At 46.0% G+C, this 15,799-nt stretch overlaps 1 pseudogene; it reads right to left on the bottom strand.

Moving 5' to 3' along the window:
* Nucleotides 1-2,722: 2,722 nt before the first annotated feature.
* LOC127316300 (uncharacterized) lies at nucleotides 2,723-10,586 on the bottom strand (annotated as a pseudogene).
* Nucleotides 10,587-15,799: the final 5,213 nt, after the last annotated feature.

Raw genomic sequence — 15,799 nt, forward strand, 5'->3', positions numbered from 1 at the left:
CTTCTGCCGCTAGGGTTTGGCTGGATTTGCGTCGCGTGGTTGGATTTGGTGGGGGATTCGGGGATCCCTAGGAGCGGGATGAGCGTGAGCGTCTCCAGCACCCAGAACGCAAACGTCTCTCTCCTCCGCCTGTTTTCCTCTTCTTCGCCAGATCGAGCGAGCGCCTCCCCCTGGTACCTACCGATCGATCCATCCCCCTTTTAATCCACGATTCTTATATCCTGTTGTCCGCGAGATCGCAATCCAGTAGCTTTTACCTCGATTTCTTCGTTCCTCCCGAGTCCAGCGGGCGCAATTAGTACGACTTGCGACAGGACAGATGGAAATTCTTGCATTCTTTCGCCCGATTCGGGGTTTTGGTTGCTCGAAATTGCTTCAGGGGGGAAACTATTTTCCTTTAGTTTGGGTACACCGTGTAGAGCTACAATCTGGTATCTAGGGTGTGAATTCTACTGGCGCATCAACGCATATGCTTTATATATTATACATGCCTTTTTTTGTGCTCATAGCTGCTGTGGGTTCACACTGATTGAAGTTGTTCTGCCTTTGGAGGGATTTAACATATATATGGAGGCTATGTTCACCACTTGATAGATGTTGGTTGCTTTGTTGTCCCTGTTTGTCATGTACTGTGATTGTCAGATGTGCATTTTACATTTTTGTGAATGGATCCATGCATGTTTTAATGCAAGCAATTAGTGTCAAAACATGGTTCATTATCACCCTTTTTCTATGCACATGCACGTACTGTACCTCTCTAATATGCAAATCCTGCTTGTTTGTAGCATTCTGTAGATGTCATTGCTTGGTTAGCTGAATTTGGACCAGTGATGTCGCTGAATTTGGACCAGTGATGTGTACTGATTGCCTTGTTACCAAATATTGATGTGCTGCTGTTTCATTCTCAGAATAGATACCACTTCTTCCTCTGTTGCATCAGTAGTACAATTTTGCGTAATTTCCGTACTAGCAGATCAAATATTTATGCCACTTTAAAACCACTTCAAGGTTTATAGTACTTACTTATGTTAACATTTTTAGTGGTTTACTGCTAGCTTTTTATCAATCTATCCAATATGGTGACATTGTTTTTATTTGACATTGCTCATTGCTCCTTGTTTATTAGGGTGATCATGTATCAGGACATTGCCATTTTTGTCCCAGCCAGGCAGAAAGTTGAGATCGTCGACCTTACCTCCTCCGACGATGATGGTGCAGCTTGTCGTAAAGCTAGGGATGCTGCTGCAGCTAAGCGCGCAGCTAAGCGTGCAGCTAAGCGCGCAGCTAAGCGCGCAGCTAGGGAGGCTGCTGCTAGTGAGGCTGCTGCTAGGCGTGCTGTCAAGCTGACACATCGAGGTAACACTCTATGGTCTTTCCTTATATGCAGGATAGTTACAGGATAGGTACAATACTTATGTCTTTCCTTATATGTAGGTCCCAGGATAAAGGGACGTGACACATATGACAAGTACTGCGTGTTTCCCAATCGTGTTAGCATGAATCCTGAACAAGTTAAAACCTTGAAGTATGAAGCTCGTATGCTAAAACCAACAATTCCTTTCTACGTGTGCACTATGAAGGAAGGAAATACCCTGGAAGGCAAAGCAAAAATGGTAAAGAAACCCTTTCTATGCTAGCTGTAGTGTTTACATTGCTTCTATTTCCTTTCTATGCTAGCAGTAGAATCCCTTTCTATGCTAGCAGTACTGTTTACATGTGCTGAACAAGTTTTTGCATATTAATATGTTGACAGTGACTTGCTCCATTTTTTTGCAGTACTTCACTAGGAAGTTCAGCAAGGCCTACATCTCAAAGAATCTTGACCTGCCAGCAAATGTGAAAGTGTTCTCCAACAAGGAAAGCTGTGGGAAAGTGAGGATGATCATGGGCAAAGGAAAGGCAACAGGTGCACAGATCACAACAAACTGGAGAGTTGTGGTTGCTTTTGGTGGTATGAAATGCGAATTATGGTTGCTTTTGGTGGTATGAAATGTGTGTTATGGTTATTTGGTGGTATGTAATGCAAGTTATGGCTTTGTAGGTCTGTAGGTGATGTATATGAAATTCAAGTTTGGTGAAATTCAAGTTATTGTCTTGCAATTTCTGAATTTAAACAACACAGCAGATCATATCTTATAAAAGTGAAAGGATTACCTATCTAACAAGATCACTTCTATAGCATACTGGTAACGTCCAGTTCAGGCGAACTGGAGGTGCTGGGTTCGAGTGCTCGTGCCCCAGGTACCAAAACTTTTTTTGCAAGTTTTGAATTTAAACAACACAGCAGATTATATCTTATAAAAGTGAATGGATTACCTATCTAACAAGATCACTTCTATAGCATATTGGTAACGTCCAGTTCAGGCGAACTGGAGGTGCTGGGTTCGAGTGCCCTAGGTACCAAAACTTTTTTTGCAAGTTCTGATTTTACACAACACAATCAGGTGCCAATTTAAGCAGCACAGCAGCAGAAGCAACACAAATCCAGGACAAAGCAGAACTTGCAAATACATAATTCATAATTTAAACAACAACAAACTTTGCAGATCCATAATTCAGTACAACCAAACACCATAATTCATGAATCATTCAGTACAAGCAAACAACATCCAGTACAAGCAATGTTAAGACAGCAACATCATCCAGTACAGCAATATCCCAATACAAGCATTCAAGGAGAAAATCCCAGTACAAGCAAGTTGTAGCTGCAGACATCCATCCATTACTCATCATCGTCGATACCAAAAACAGGAACCCGATGCCCAGTCTTGTTACCTTCATCATCCTCGCAGTACTGGTACATTGTCTGGTCGGGCTGATTTTGTTCCTCATCCTCGACGTCCTGCTCAACCACTACCTCCTTCCTCCTCTTCTTAATTTTTTGTACAACTACAGCATCAACTAATACACATTCCCGGTCCCTTCGCAATATGCTTTGCACATGTGATTCTTTAGTTTGCAGCGGAACTTCCGTTGAGTTGTCATCTTGGTAGCTAAGTCCAGTACCACCGACTCCCTTTTCAAGTTCATTTTCAGCCACACTCCAGAGATGTCGATGCTGAAATTTTTGCACAACTTGCCATTTTCCACGCAAAGCTGTGTCTGGCACATAAAACACTTTCGTTGCTTGTGTTGTCAAAATAAATGGATCATTCTTGTACCAGCATCTGCCTGTGTTAATGCTTTTGAAGTGCCCATCATCCCGCACTCCGGTCTTCTTCTTGCCACCTAGATCAAACCAGTCACACCGAAATAAGACCACCGAACGGTGGACGCCTTCACTGGAGTTGTACTGCAACTTGATGATGCCTTTGAGCTGACCGTAGAAATCAATGTACTCATTGTCATGTTTTCCCTCGGAAACAATCCCACTGTTTTGCGTCTTCCTATTTTTCTCCCTGTCAACAGTGTGGTACCGGATGCCATCAACAATACATGCTGAATACACCCTCACTCTCTTGTCCGGTTGGCACGCCAAAGCATACAGATCAGCACTGATATCTTCCAAATTTCCAATCTGCACAAATAACCCAGGGTGAAAAGCACATATAGAAAATCCATTCGCAAATCATTTAGCAAATCATATAGAAAAGCACATATAGAAAGTGGTAACTGGACCAAGGCTAAAGATCTCACATGAGCCTGAAACCATTTAGCAAATCCATTCGCAAGCCATTTATCAACATTTATATTACCACCTTGCCGCTGCAACTCTTCCTTGCACAGCCTGCAATGGCAACAAAATTTAGCATCAAAACAATAGTCTGAAACCAGATGGTTGTATGTGCACTACATGTTAAGAGATGAAAATTGCAGATAGCATCTACTTTCACAAATAAGCATTTAGTTCATTTACATTATTGTCATTTATTATCTGTGGAGCATGGCATGCTAATTCTTTCATAACAGATATCTCTAATATGGGTTCACAAGAAATTTGAAACTTTCACAAATAAGCATTTAGTTGACAGATGATGAAGAGGTACATACGTGATGTATGGTTGAACCTCCGGGCAACTTCGGAGCACATACCAAACCATCTTGTCATATTCAGCACCAGTCTCCAAGTATTCTGACGGTCCAATGAAATTCACACCGTGCTTGAACACCGAGACATCACCAACATGAGAATCATCCCGCTCTATATTTCTGCCCGGCCGGTTAAATCTCGTTTCCATATCGTCGAAGTACCTTGAGCAAAATGTCAGACACTCATCAACAACATATGCTTCCGCAATTGATCCCTCAGGTCTAGCCGTGTTCCGCACATAGCGCTTACATGTAAGCAACCTTCTTTCGATTGGGAACATCCAACCATACTGTACAGGGCCTCTAAGCAATGCTTCTTTTGGTAGATGCACAGCCAAATGGACCATCACATCGAAGAATGATGGCGGGAAGATCTTCTCAAGCTTGCAAAGGATAACTGGGATTTCCCTTTCAAGTCTTTCCAGAACATCTCGCTTCAATGTTTTGCAGCACAACTCTCTAAAGAAGTTTCCTAGTTAAAGAATCGCTTCATATATGTCGTGATGCATAATTCCTCGGAGGCCTGCCGGTAATATTCTTTGAAGCAAGATATGGCAGTCATGTGTTTTCAGCCCTTGAAGCTTGCATCCATCAGCAGAAACACACTTGGATAGGTTAGCCGCGTACCCATCTGGAAACCTCACAGCCCTTATAAATTCACAGAATGCAAGCTTCTCTTGTTTACTCATCGTATACCATGCTTCGGGCATTTCAAATGATTCTGATCCATCTTCAACAGGCCGTAGATGCAACTCTTTTCTTATGCCCAGGTCTTCCAAATCTAGCCTTGAATTAAGTGTGTCCTTTGTCTTCCCTTCTATGTTCAGAAATGTCCCAAGCAGGTTGTCGCATATGTTTTTCTCGATGTGCATTACATCGAGATTATTCCTCAACTTCAGCTCTGACCAGTATGGCAAGTCCCACAAACACGACCTCCGGCTAAAGCATTGTCCTTCCTCCCTCTTTCTTTTCTTTTGAAGCTTTCCAGGTCTCACATCCTTGACCTTGTCAAGTTGCTGTTGCAGCTCCTCTTTAGTGAATTCCGACGGCTTCTCGCGGGTTTCAGCCTCTCCATTGAATTCTTTGCTTTTTCGCCACCGATGGGTTCGATGAAGAAAGCGGCGATGGCCGATGAAGCAAATCTTGTTCCTTATTCTTTTCGAGCAAGGCTCTTTGTCGCACCGCACACACGCCTGATATCCTGCTGTGATCCTCCCGCACAAAGTGTGCAGTGCCGGGAAATCATGAATACACCATATGATTGCAGCATGGAGATCAAATTTATCGCGGCTCAGGGCATCATAGGTACGTACACCCATCCAGAGCTGCTGCAGTTCTTCTACGAGGGGCTCCATAAAGACGTCAAAGTCTTTTCCTGGAGACTCTGGACCTGGAATCAGCAACGTCATCATAAAGTTTGACTGGTCCATACATGCCCACGGAGGAAGGTTGTAGGGCACCACAAAAACTGGCCACATACTGTAGGAGTTACTCATGTTTCCAAATGGGTTAAAACCATCCGTGGCAATCCCAAGCCTTATGTTCCTTGCATCAGCGGCAAAGTCTTTATATGTATCGTCGAAGTCCTTCCATGCATCTCCATCAGCTGGATGGCTGAGCTCATTATCCACAGGTTGGCGCTTGATCTTGTGCCACTGCACCTCCTCCGATCCTTTCTCTGAAATGAACATCCTTTTCAACCTTGGAGTCAATGGAAAGTGCCTCAAAACCTTCGCCGGTATCCGCTTCTTCCCATCTGCATCTATCCACCTAGTTTGCGGATTATGCTCAATGCATCATCATAAGACCTGGGAACCGAGCTATTAGGGAACTGCAAGTTCAAAATATGGAGTATTGCATTGAATGCAGCATTGCTGATCCGATAGAAAGACTTGACGTGGAGCAACTTCACAGTGAAGGTAAATCTTGAAAATTTACCCCCTTCAACAGCTGCTCGCTTCGCCTCTTCTATCACATCGGCAAACAATGACCTCTGTCCATCCTCAAGGTCTTCAGACATGTACAGATCCCTCAACAGGTCAGGAATTCTATCATCTTCAAACCCATCCTCTTTCTCCATACCATCTTGCAGAACATCTTCGATAAAATCAAAGCTAGCATCATCACCATGGTGTCCTTGTGCATCAGGTTCAGCATGTTCAGGTTCAGCATGTTCAGGCTCAGCATGTTCAGGTACAACATGTAAAGGTTCTCCATGATGGATCCATCTATCATATGTGCTGGCCATCCCATTAAGGAGCAAATGATCTTCAACTCTTCCTTGAGGTAGTTGTTTCCTGTTCATACAGTGCTTGCATGGGCAAAAGATGTGAACACCCTCGGCAAAAACTGTGCGAACATGTAGCATGAACTCTTCCACTCCCTTGAGGTGTTCATCGGAAAGCCTTCGCACTCCTTTAGTAATCCATGTTCTATCGGCCATCTGCCAAATGAAAACAATGTAACAGCTTAGCATATTGGATAACTTGATACAAAGCTAGCAGTAAACCACTAAGAATACAAAAAAAGTTTTCTACCAAACCTAGCAATACAAAGATAATATCCTGCTACACAAAAGCACCATTTTCTCACAGCATACCTCTACATTTAATTAGCATGAGCTATTAGCAATGAGCTACAAAGCTAGCAGTAAACCACTAAGAATACAAAAAAAGTTTTCTACCAAACCTAGCAATACAAAGATAATATCCTGCTACACAAAAGCACCATTTTCTCACAGCATACCTCTACATTTAATTAGCATGAGCTATTAGCAATGAGCTACAAAGCTAGCAGTAAACCACTAAGAATACAAAAAAAAAGTTTTCTACCAAACCTAGCAATACAAAGATAATATCCTGCTACACAAAAGCACCATTTTCTCACAGCATACCTCTACATTTAATTAGCATGAGCTATTAGCAATGAGCTAACAGGAGTAGCAGCATGCAAAACTAAATCAAACCAAAATCCAGAACTAGATCCTGCTTCTCTGCTTCTCTGATTCGAAACTAGCACTAAATCCTCACAACTAGCAACCCTAATCCAGAACTAGCACTAAATCCTCACAACTAGCAACCCTAATCCAGTACCCAGCTTACCCTGTCAAAACGAGATGGCCCTTCTGCCGTCGGATCCACGCCGCTGCGGTTGCTTCCGGTCGCCTCCGCCCCCGCCCTGCACCGGCTGGTCGCCTCCGCCCCCGCCCCTCACCGGCTGTCGCCTCCGCCCCCGCCCCGGCCGGTCGCCACCGCGCAGCAGCGGCAACAACCGCAGCACCAGACAGGGTCGCACCGCCGGTCACCACCGCCCCCTCTCCCACTCCCGCCGGTCACCACCGCCCCCTCTCCCGCCGGTCACCACCGCCCCCTCTTCCACCGGTCGCACCAGACATGGTCGGGATTGATTTTCTGCTAAGTGTCGGGAGCGTGTACCTGTCTGTTAACGAGGACACAGCTATTGGAGGATTTAGTTATTATGTAGAGTGGTATCTAAAATAAAATCAAAAAAGTTTCGTAGCTCAGCGGTTGGAATCGGTTCGGGTGGAGCGTGAGGTGCTGTGTTCGATCGCCACCAACGCATATTTTTGCCACTCTCTGTGTTCGGGTGGAGCGGTGTACTGGACTGGGCCAATCGGGCCCATTCGAACAAAACCCAACAGGCTGGGTAGGATCTGGCCAAATAAACCCAACAGGCTGGGTAGGACCTGGCCCAGTCAACGTGGGCTCAGATTAGTTAAATTGGTGCTCTTCCTGCCAGTGGGTCCCCCTGTCAGTAAGTGACACATAAGCGAAAATGACACCTAACTACTGACACGTAGGCAAGAGTGGTGAAGTGTCAGTCTAGTCATCAGAGCTAAAAACCTTACCGATCGTATGACCATCAAAATTGGTCGTCAGCGGCCAGAATTAAGGTCATGGGCCATATCATTTTCAACATGACCAATTCCTCTCAAATAATTATGACCTTCCTAACTAGAAAGGTCGTAGGAAATCAGGGTTTGGACCCTCCCATACGGCCTACGACCAATTGCTGCAAAATGGTCGTAGAGTTATGACTAATATATCCGTGGTCATTGTCAGAAGGTCATTAGTTAACACATTTCTTGTAGTGACGGCCGAAATCCTTTCTTAAGGGGGAGCCGATGTTCAATGATGCTCCTGTCTAACACAGGCATCTCCGTGTAATCCCATGCAAAGCAATCTGGGTATTCCTTCAACAGAGCTATCATCTGTCCCCTGAGTTGCGGATCTAACTTCTTGCTGATAAAAGTCGGTCGCGGCTTATCCCCAGGACCGATGTCGACTTCTTCTAGCTCATCAGCCGACGTAAACCCATACCCCAGCTTCCCGTCACCTGTGAGGTCGACGCCACATACTGGGAGAGCAGGTGGTATGGATAATGCGGGCCGATCGCTAGAATCGGCTTCCATCTTGATCATCACCAGGATCTTTTGGCAGTGTCGGGGCCGATCGCGTGGAGCAGTTTCTTCCTTATCTTTGCTATGAGAGCAGCTGCCCTCGTCTCCACCCTCATCAAGGCGGTGCCCCAGTTCTACCATATTGATGTTGAACGAGTATCTTGGCTGGCACCTCCTGGGGTAAGTGTCTTCAACCGTGTCAGCGGCGCATGACGGTGGATTCGGCGCTTCTGGTGCCGACAATGCGAATGACGACGGTGGACGGGGCTGAAATGGCACTTCTCTTTGGTGGGTCCCGAGAGCTGGTCCTAATAGAAAGTGCTGATGCTTCATGACCTCCTGGATCATCCGAAAAGCAACATGCTCCAAAGTATTCACCAGGCTCTCAGAATGGCGATGCAGCGAGTGAGTCACCATGCAGCTAATCTCCTGGCGCAGGGACCTGGTACGTTCTACCGACGGGACGGATAGGTCTACTCCATCGAGCGCGCCTTCCGGTGGGGATGCCATGTGAACGGGTTCTGTGAAAAGAGCCGATGAGGTCGGCTTCGAGGATTGCTTTGACCTCGTCATACTTCTTCTTGAGCTCGTCAGTCAGATCCTCGTACGTGACTGGAGTGCCGTCCGCCATCTCAGATGTAGATGGCGATGTGGTGGATGAAGAAGCTTGTCCCACCGGGCGTGCCAGAATGTGTTGCGGTCAAAACCCACCGGCGGGCAGCGACGGGCAACACCGTAGAGCCGGGAACAACTTAGGGCTGCGGCTGGCCCTGGTCCCTCCGAGCGACGGCCTGCAAAGCCTCTGGTACACACGTCCGATGCTGATGCAAGGGCGTGCCACCTGACCTATACCTGGTCAGGAAGGTGATGGAGATGCCTCGCTTAGTTTCCTGCATGGCATACACGTAAACATTAAATACGAGCCTCGATCGGCTCTCAGGTTATCCTGTGAATCGGCTCAAGGAGCCGATCCACCCATGATTAAATGCGAGGTGCACGAATATATGGTGGTCCTGCTTGATCAAGATAAAGCTAAAACGATCTACGACGATCTGGGGTTTTCACCGCATAATCGGATCATCCTACTCACGATTGGGCCTCGCGGCCACGCACGGTGATCGTAAGCCGATCCTAGATAGGGCCTAAAAACCAACACGAGGTTGATCCCCGGAACATCCTGTCTAGGACTAGCGAACGACAACCTACGTGCCGCTGGATCCTCCAACCCTTTGCAAGGCCTAACTATTGCAGATATTAAACTAATCCTTGTAGAACAAGGAGCAACCGTAACGGATCGGATCTACTAAATTAAGATCAAGCGGGGTGCCGCCCCCACACCTAAGATAGGTGTGAGGGCGGCTAGATATGCAAGGGTCGCACTACGATAGCATATGATACGAAGAACAATGCTAACCCTAACATATCTAAGATAACTACGTTGCTCGCCATCAAAAAGGCTTCAGTACGAGCAACGTTTGAACAACATAAAGCTTCTGCTGCCTAGATCGCAAGATGCGATCTAGGCAGCATGATGCTTACCGGTAGAAACCCTCGAGACGAAGGAGTTGGCGATGCGCCGAGATTGATTGATTGGTTGAACGTTGGTTGTTGTTTATTCCATAAACCCTAGATACATATTTATAGTCCAGGGGACTTTCTAACTTAGGCGTGCACCTAACCGTGCACGGGTAAAACTCTATCTAAGATACGATCTACTATATTACAGATATATGGGCAATCTAGCCCAACTTTGCATATAAGGCCGATCCACGTATTTCTTCCGTATATAATATTCAAACCCATCTTGATCGTGGCCCACCTCTGACTTGGTCAAATTCTGGTGATAACAGCGGGACAGGGTGAGCTCGTTGACGGATGGGGCGACCTCGTTGGCGGCGTGGGGCAGCATAGGGTGAGCTCGCTGGGGGCAGGGCGAGCTCGTGGGCGGGCGGGCATGTGCGGGGCGACGGCCGGGCAGGCGCGGGGCGGAGCGGCGCGCGGCTGGGCAGACACATGGCGGCAGGCGCGGGAGCGACCGTGCAGTCGCGGGGGCGGCGGGCACGCGGCCATGCAGGCGTGGGGCGGCGGCGCGCGGCCGTGCGCGCGCGCTGGCGCGGGGCGGCGAGCGCGTTGCCATGCAGGCGCGGGGCGCGGCGGCCGGGCGGGGGGCGCGGCGTGATGCGGGGAGCGACGGCCAGGCGGGGAGCAGCGGCCGGGGCAGACGCGGGGCGGGCCGGAGGTGCTGCTGGCTGTGGAGTGCACGGGAGGAAGAAGAAGACAAGAAAAAATAGGAATATAGAATATTTAAAAAATATGTTGTTTTACGGTTTTCGTTTACGGGACTGTTATGCGCCACCAATTTTTCGACCGTAAACACGAGTTTAGTGAACTGAACTCCACGTTTTCAGTTCGCGTAGTTACGGACTTTGTTAGAGATGCTCTAAGGGGACATTTGCATCAAGGGCAGCCAGGGATGGGTTGGGGATAACACCAACAAAGTTGGGGATATAACCATTCCTTGTTTGGATGTATGAATGATAGGTCGCTTTACCGAAAAATGAATGATATGTCGATATGATAACAGTAAAAAGCTCTATTGGACAAGGCGACGCCTAGGCACCACTTAAACACACTTAGGTACTAGGTGATGGACAAACGCCTCGCCTAGAGCATAAGCGGAAGTCTAGGCAGTGTAACCAAGAAATTATCTTCCACAATAAGAAATCATGGCATACTTCATGATCGAGCTAGATGCGTATTATTATAAAGGTAGTTATTACGAATTTACTCATTTACATGCTATAAACTAATGTTTATTCACATATAATAACAAATATACATATTTGATGGTATAAACTATGCCCACCTAGGCGCTTAAGCATCACCTAGGCACTAGGCGAATGCCAAACGCCTCACTTACGCCTAGCGCTTTTTTCAACCTTTTAAAAAGTTGAGATGGTCGACGCATGCATGATAACAATAGGAGGATATGCATTGTAGTAGCACTAGGAAAGACCGGAAAGACCGGTTGATAAATGAATGGACACATAATCTTGGACAAGCCGAGAAAACGATACAATGAACTATATCTGTATTTTTTTATTTTTTTGCTAACGGCACTTTACCAAAATTGTTTTTCGGAATAATTTGATTGGAAGAAATAATCATCAACTAAATATTCATAGGTTCTATATATGTTCTCATTCAGGTAGAACTTCCTGAAAACATGAGCTATGCTCGCCTTTTCAACAAACAAACAAAAAAAAACATGTTTGATTGAGACAGTTGAGATTTGACTGCCAAATGCTTGATGTTCGCCAACACATGACTAACTTCCGATCCGCAAGGTAATCAGAAGTAAAGAGGACCGAAACGGAACTTTCTTATGTGGGGAGTATGCATGAAATAGAGTTCTAGCGCCTCATATTTCACTCACATTACACTAGTTAATTACTCATGTGCGTACACGAAAGCGAATTGGTAACCGAGGATCGAGAGCGAGTAACTAAGTTGAGGCTATGTTTGTTTGGACTTTAGAGCATCTTCAGTCGCATCCCTCAAACGACGTCCGGCAAAAGCGCCGGATTGATCGTTTGGGGACGTTCGGACCAAATTTTTTTGTTTGGAGGAGGTCCCTTTTCTAGCCACGTCTTTCAAATGCGACATTCAAACAAAAAGCAAGTGTAAAAATCGTGTCCGGCGTCCCTGATGGAGCCTCTATACACAGGAGATGGGCTAGGGACGCCGGACAATATTTGAGGCACGTCCGGAGCGACGTCCGGAGCGAAGCAACCTTTAGGGCATAGGACTGGGACGTTTTTTTGGCCGGCTCGTCCCCCAAATCCCTTTAGGGAACGCTTTGTGGAACGCGGCTGGAGATGCTCTTAGTCTTTAAAGACGGAAGGCTAAAAAAACATCCAATAATAGGAAAACGCTTGCTAAAATCAGTGTCTGAAAATACACTGCGCGAGCGGCCGCGGGCGAAAGCAGCTCCGGAGGTACTTCCCGAGCTTTTGTTGCTTCCCGAATGGTATAGGACCGAACTGCCCTCATTGATTCTGTGTATTCACAAAAATTGTGCCACTCCGTATAGCCCAAACGACACCATCCAATTGTTGGAGATATGCCCAAGAGGCAATAATAAAAGTGGTTATTATATATATCTTTATGTTTATGATGAATGTTTATATACCATGCTATAATTGTATTAACCGAAACATTGATACATGTGTGATATGTAAACAACAAAGAGTCCCTAGTATGCCTCTTAACTAGCTTGTTGATTAATAGATGATTAGTTTCATAATCATGAACATTGGATGTTATTAATAACAAGGTTATATCATTATATGAATGATGTAATGGACACACCCGATTAAGCGTAGCATAAGATCACGTCATTAAGTTATTTGCTATAAACTTTCGATACATAGTTACCTAGTCCTTATGACCATGAGATCATGTAAAACACTTATACCGGAAAGGTACTTTGATTACATCAAACGCCACTGCGTAAATGGGTGGTTATAAAGGTGGGATTAAGTATCCGGAAAGTATGAGTTGAGGCATATGGATCAACAGTGGGATTTGTCCATCCCGATGACGGATAGATATACTCTGGGCCCTCTCGGTGGAATGTCGTCTAATGTCTTGCAAGCATATGAATAAGTTCATAAAAGACCACATACCACGGTACGAGTAAAGAGTACTTGTCAGGAGACGAGGTTGAACAAGGTATAGAGTGATACCGATGATCAAACCTCGGACAAGTAAAATATCGCGTGACAAAGGGAATTGGTATCGTATGTGAATCGTTCATTCGATCACTAAAGTCATCGTTGAATATGTGGAAGCCATTATGGATCTCCAGATCCCGCTATTGGTTATTGGTCGGAGTGAGTACTCAACCATGTCCGCATAGTTCGCGAACCGTAGGGTGACACACTTAAAGTTGGATGTTGAAATGGTAGAACTTGAATATGGAATGGAGTTCGAATATTTGTTCGGAGTCCCGGATGAGATCCCGGACATCACGAGGAGTTCTGGAATGGTCCGGAGAATAAGATTCATATATAGGAAGTCATTTTATGAGATTTAAAATGATCCGGAAGGTTCTATGGAAGGTTCTAGAAAAGTCCGGAAGAAACCACTATGGAAGGCGGAGTCCCAAAGGGACTCCACCTCCATGGCCGGCCAACCCTAGAGGGGGAGGAGTCCCAAGTGGACTCCCCCTATGGGGGCCGGCCACCCCCCCACATGGAAGGGGGGAATCCCACCTCAAGTGGGATTCCCACCTTGGGTAGGTTTCCCTATCACATCGAAGGTTTTGGGTTCGGGTCTTATTCGGAGACTTGTAGTCCAACACTTGGGGCTTCCACCTATATAATGAGGGGCCAAGGGGAGGGGGACGGCCACCCAAAGACCACAAGGTGGCCGCACCCCCTAGTGGCCGGCGCCCCCCTCTCCCAAACCCTAGCGGCTCTCTCTCCTCCACCACATCCCGCACGCTTAGCGAAGCTCCGCCGGATTTCTCCACCACCACCGACACCACGCCGTCGTGCTGTCGGATTCAAGAGGAGCTACTACTTCCGCTGCCCGCTGGAACGGGAGGTGGACGTCGTCTTCATCAACAACCGAACGTGTGACCGAGTACGGAGGTGCTGCCCGTTCGTGGCGCCGTGATCAAGATCTTCTACGCGCTTTTGCAAGCGGCAAGTGAACGTCTACCGCAGCAACAAGAGCCTCATCTTGTAGGCTTTGGAATCTCTTCAAGGGTGAGACTCGATAACCCCTTCGTTGCTACCGTCTACTAGATTGCATCTTGGCTTGGATTGCGTGTTCGTGGTAGGAAATTTTTTGTTTTCTATGCAACGTTATCCTACAGTGGTATCAGAGCCGTGTCTATGCATAGATGGTTGCACGAGTAGAACACAATGGTTTGTGGGCGTTGATGCTTATGTTGTCTTTAGTTTGAGTACTTTGCATCTTTGTGGCATAGTGGGATGAAGCGGCTCGGGCTAACTTTACATGACCGCGTTCATGAGATTTGCTCCACGCTCGACATGCAACTTGTATTGCATAAGTGGCTTTGCGGGTGTCTGTCTCTCCTACTATAGTGAAGATTCAATTTACTCTTCTATTGACAACACTAGTATCACCGTTGTGGTTCATGTTCGTAGGTAGATTAGATCTCTATCGAAAACCCTAAACCACGTAAAATATGCAAACCAAATTAGAGACGTCTAACTTGTTTTTGCAGGGTTTGGTGATGTGATATGGCCATAATGTGATGATGAATATGTATGAGATGATCATTATTGTATTGTGGCAACCGGCAGGAGCCTTATGGTTGTCTTTAAAATTCATGTTGAGTAGTATTTCAAAGAAGTTGTAATAGTTGCTACATGGGAGAACAATCATGAAGACGGCGCCATTGACCTTGACGCTACGCCAACGATGATGGGGATCATGCCTGATGACGATGGAGATCATGTCCGTGCTTTGGAGATGAAGATCAAAGGCGCAAAGACAAAAGGGCCATATCATATCACATATGAACTGCATGTGATGTTAATCCTTTTATGCATCTTATTTTGCTTAGATCGTGACGGTAGCATTATAAGATGATCCCTCTCACTGAAATATCAAGATAATAAAGTGTTCATCCTTAGTAGCACCGTTGCCAAGACTTGTCATTTCGAAGCATCTCGTGATGATCGGATGTGATAGAATCAACAAGTGCATACAACGGGTGCAAGCTAGTTTTGCACATGCGGATACTAAGGTGGCCTTGACGAGCCTAGCATGTACATACATGGTCTCGGAACACGTGATACCGAAAGGTAGAGCATGAATCATATGATTGATATGATGAACACTTTGAGTGTTCGCCATTGAAATTACATCTTGTCTCGTGATGATCGGACTTAGGTGTGGTGGATTTGGTTCGTGTGATCACTAAGACAATTCGAGGGATATTGTTTTGAGTGGGAGTTCACCTAGATTTTTAATTATGTTGAATTAAAATTTGAACTCAATTTGTCATAAACTTAGTCTAAACTATTGCAAATATATGTTGTAGATATGGCGTCCCCAATCAATTTTAACCAGTTCCTAGAGAAAGAAAAGCTTAAGAGCAACGGTAGCAACTTCACCGACTGGTTCCGTCATGTGAGGATTTTCCTCGCTGGCGGAAATCTGCAATATGTGCTTGATGCACCGCTAGGTGACCCTCCTGCAGAAACTGAAACCGATGAAGTAAAGAATGTTTACGTGACTCGGAAAACTCGGTACTCTCAAGTTCAGTGTGCCATCCTATGCAGTCTGGAAGTCGATCTTCAAAAACGTTTT

This window comes from Lolium perenne, chromosome 7 (genome assembly GCF_019359855.2).
Source record: "Lolium perenne isolate Kyuss_39 chromosome 7, Kyuss_2.0, whole genome shotgun sequence".
Taxonomy (NCBI): Eukaryota; Viridiplantae; Streptophyta; class Magnoliopsida; order Poales; family Poaceae; genus Lolium; species Lolium perenne.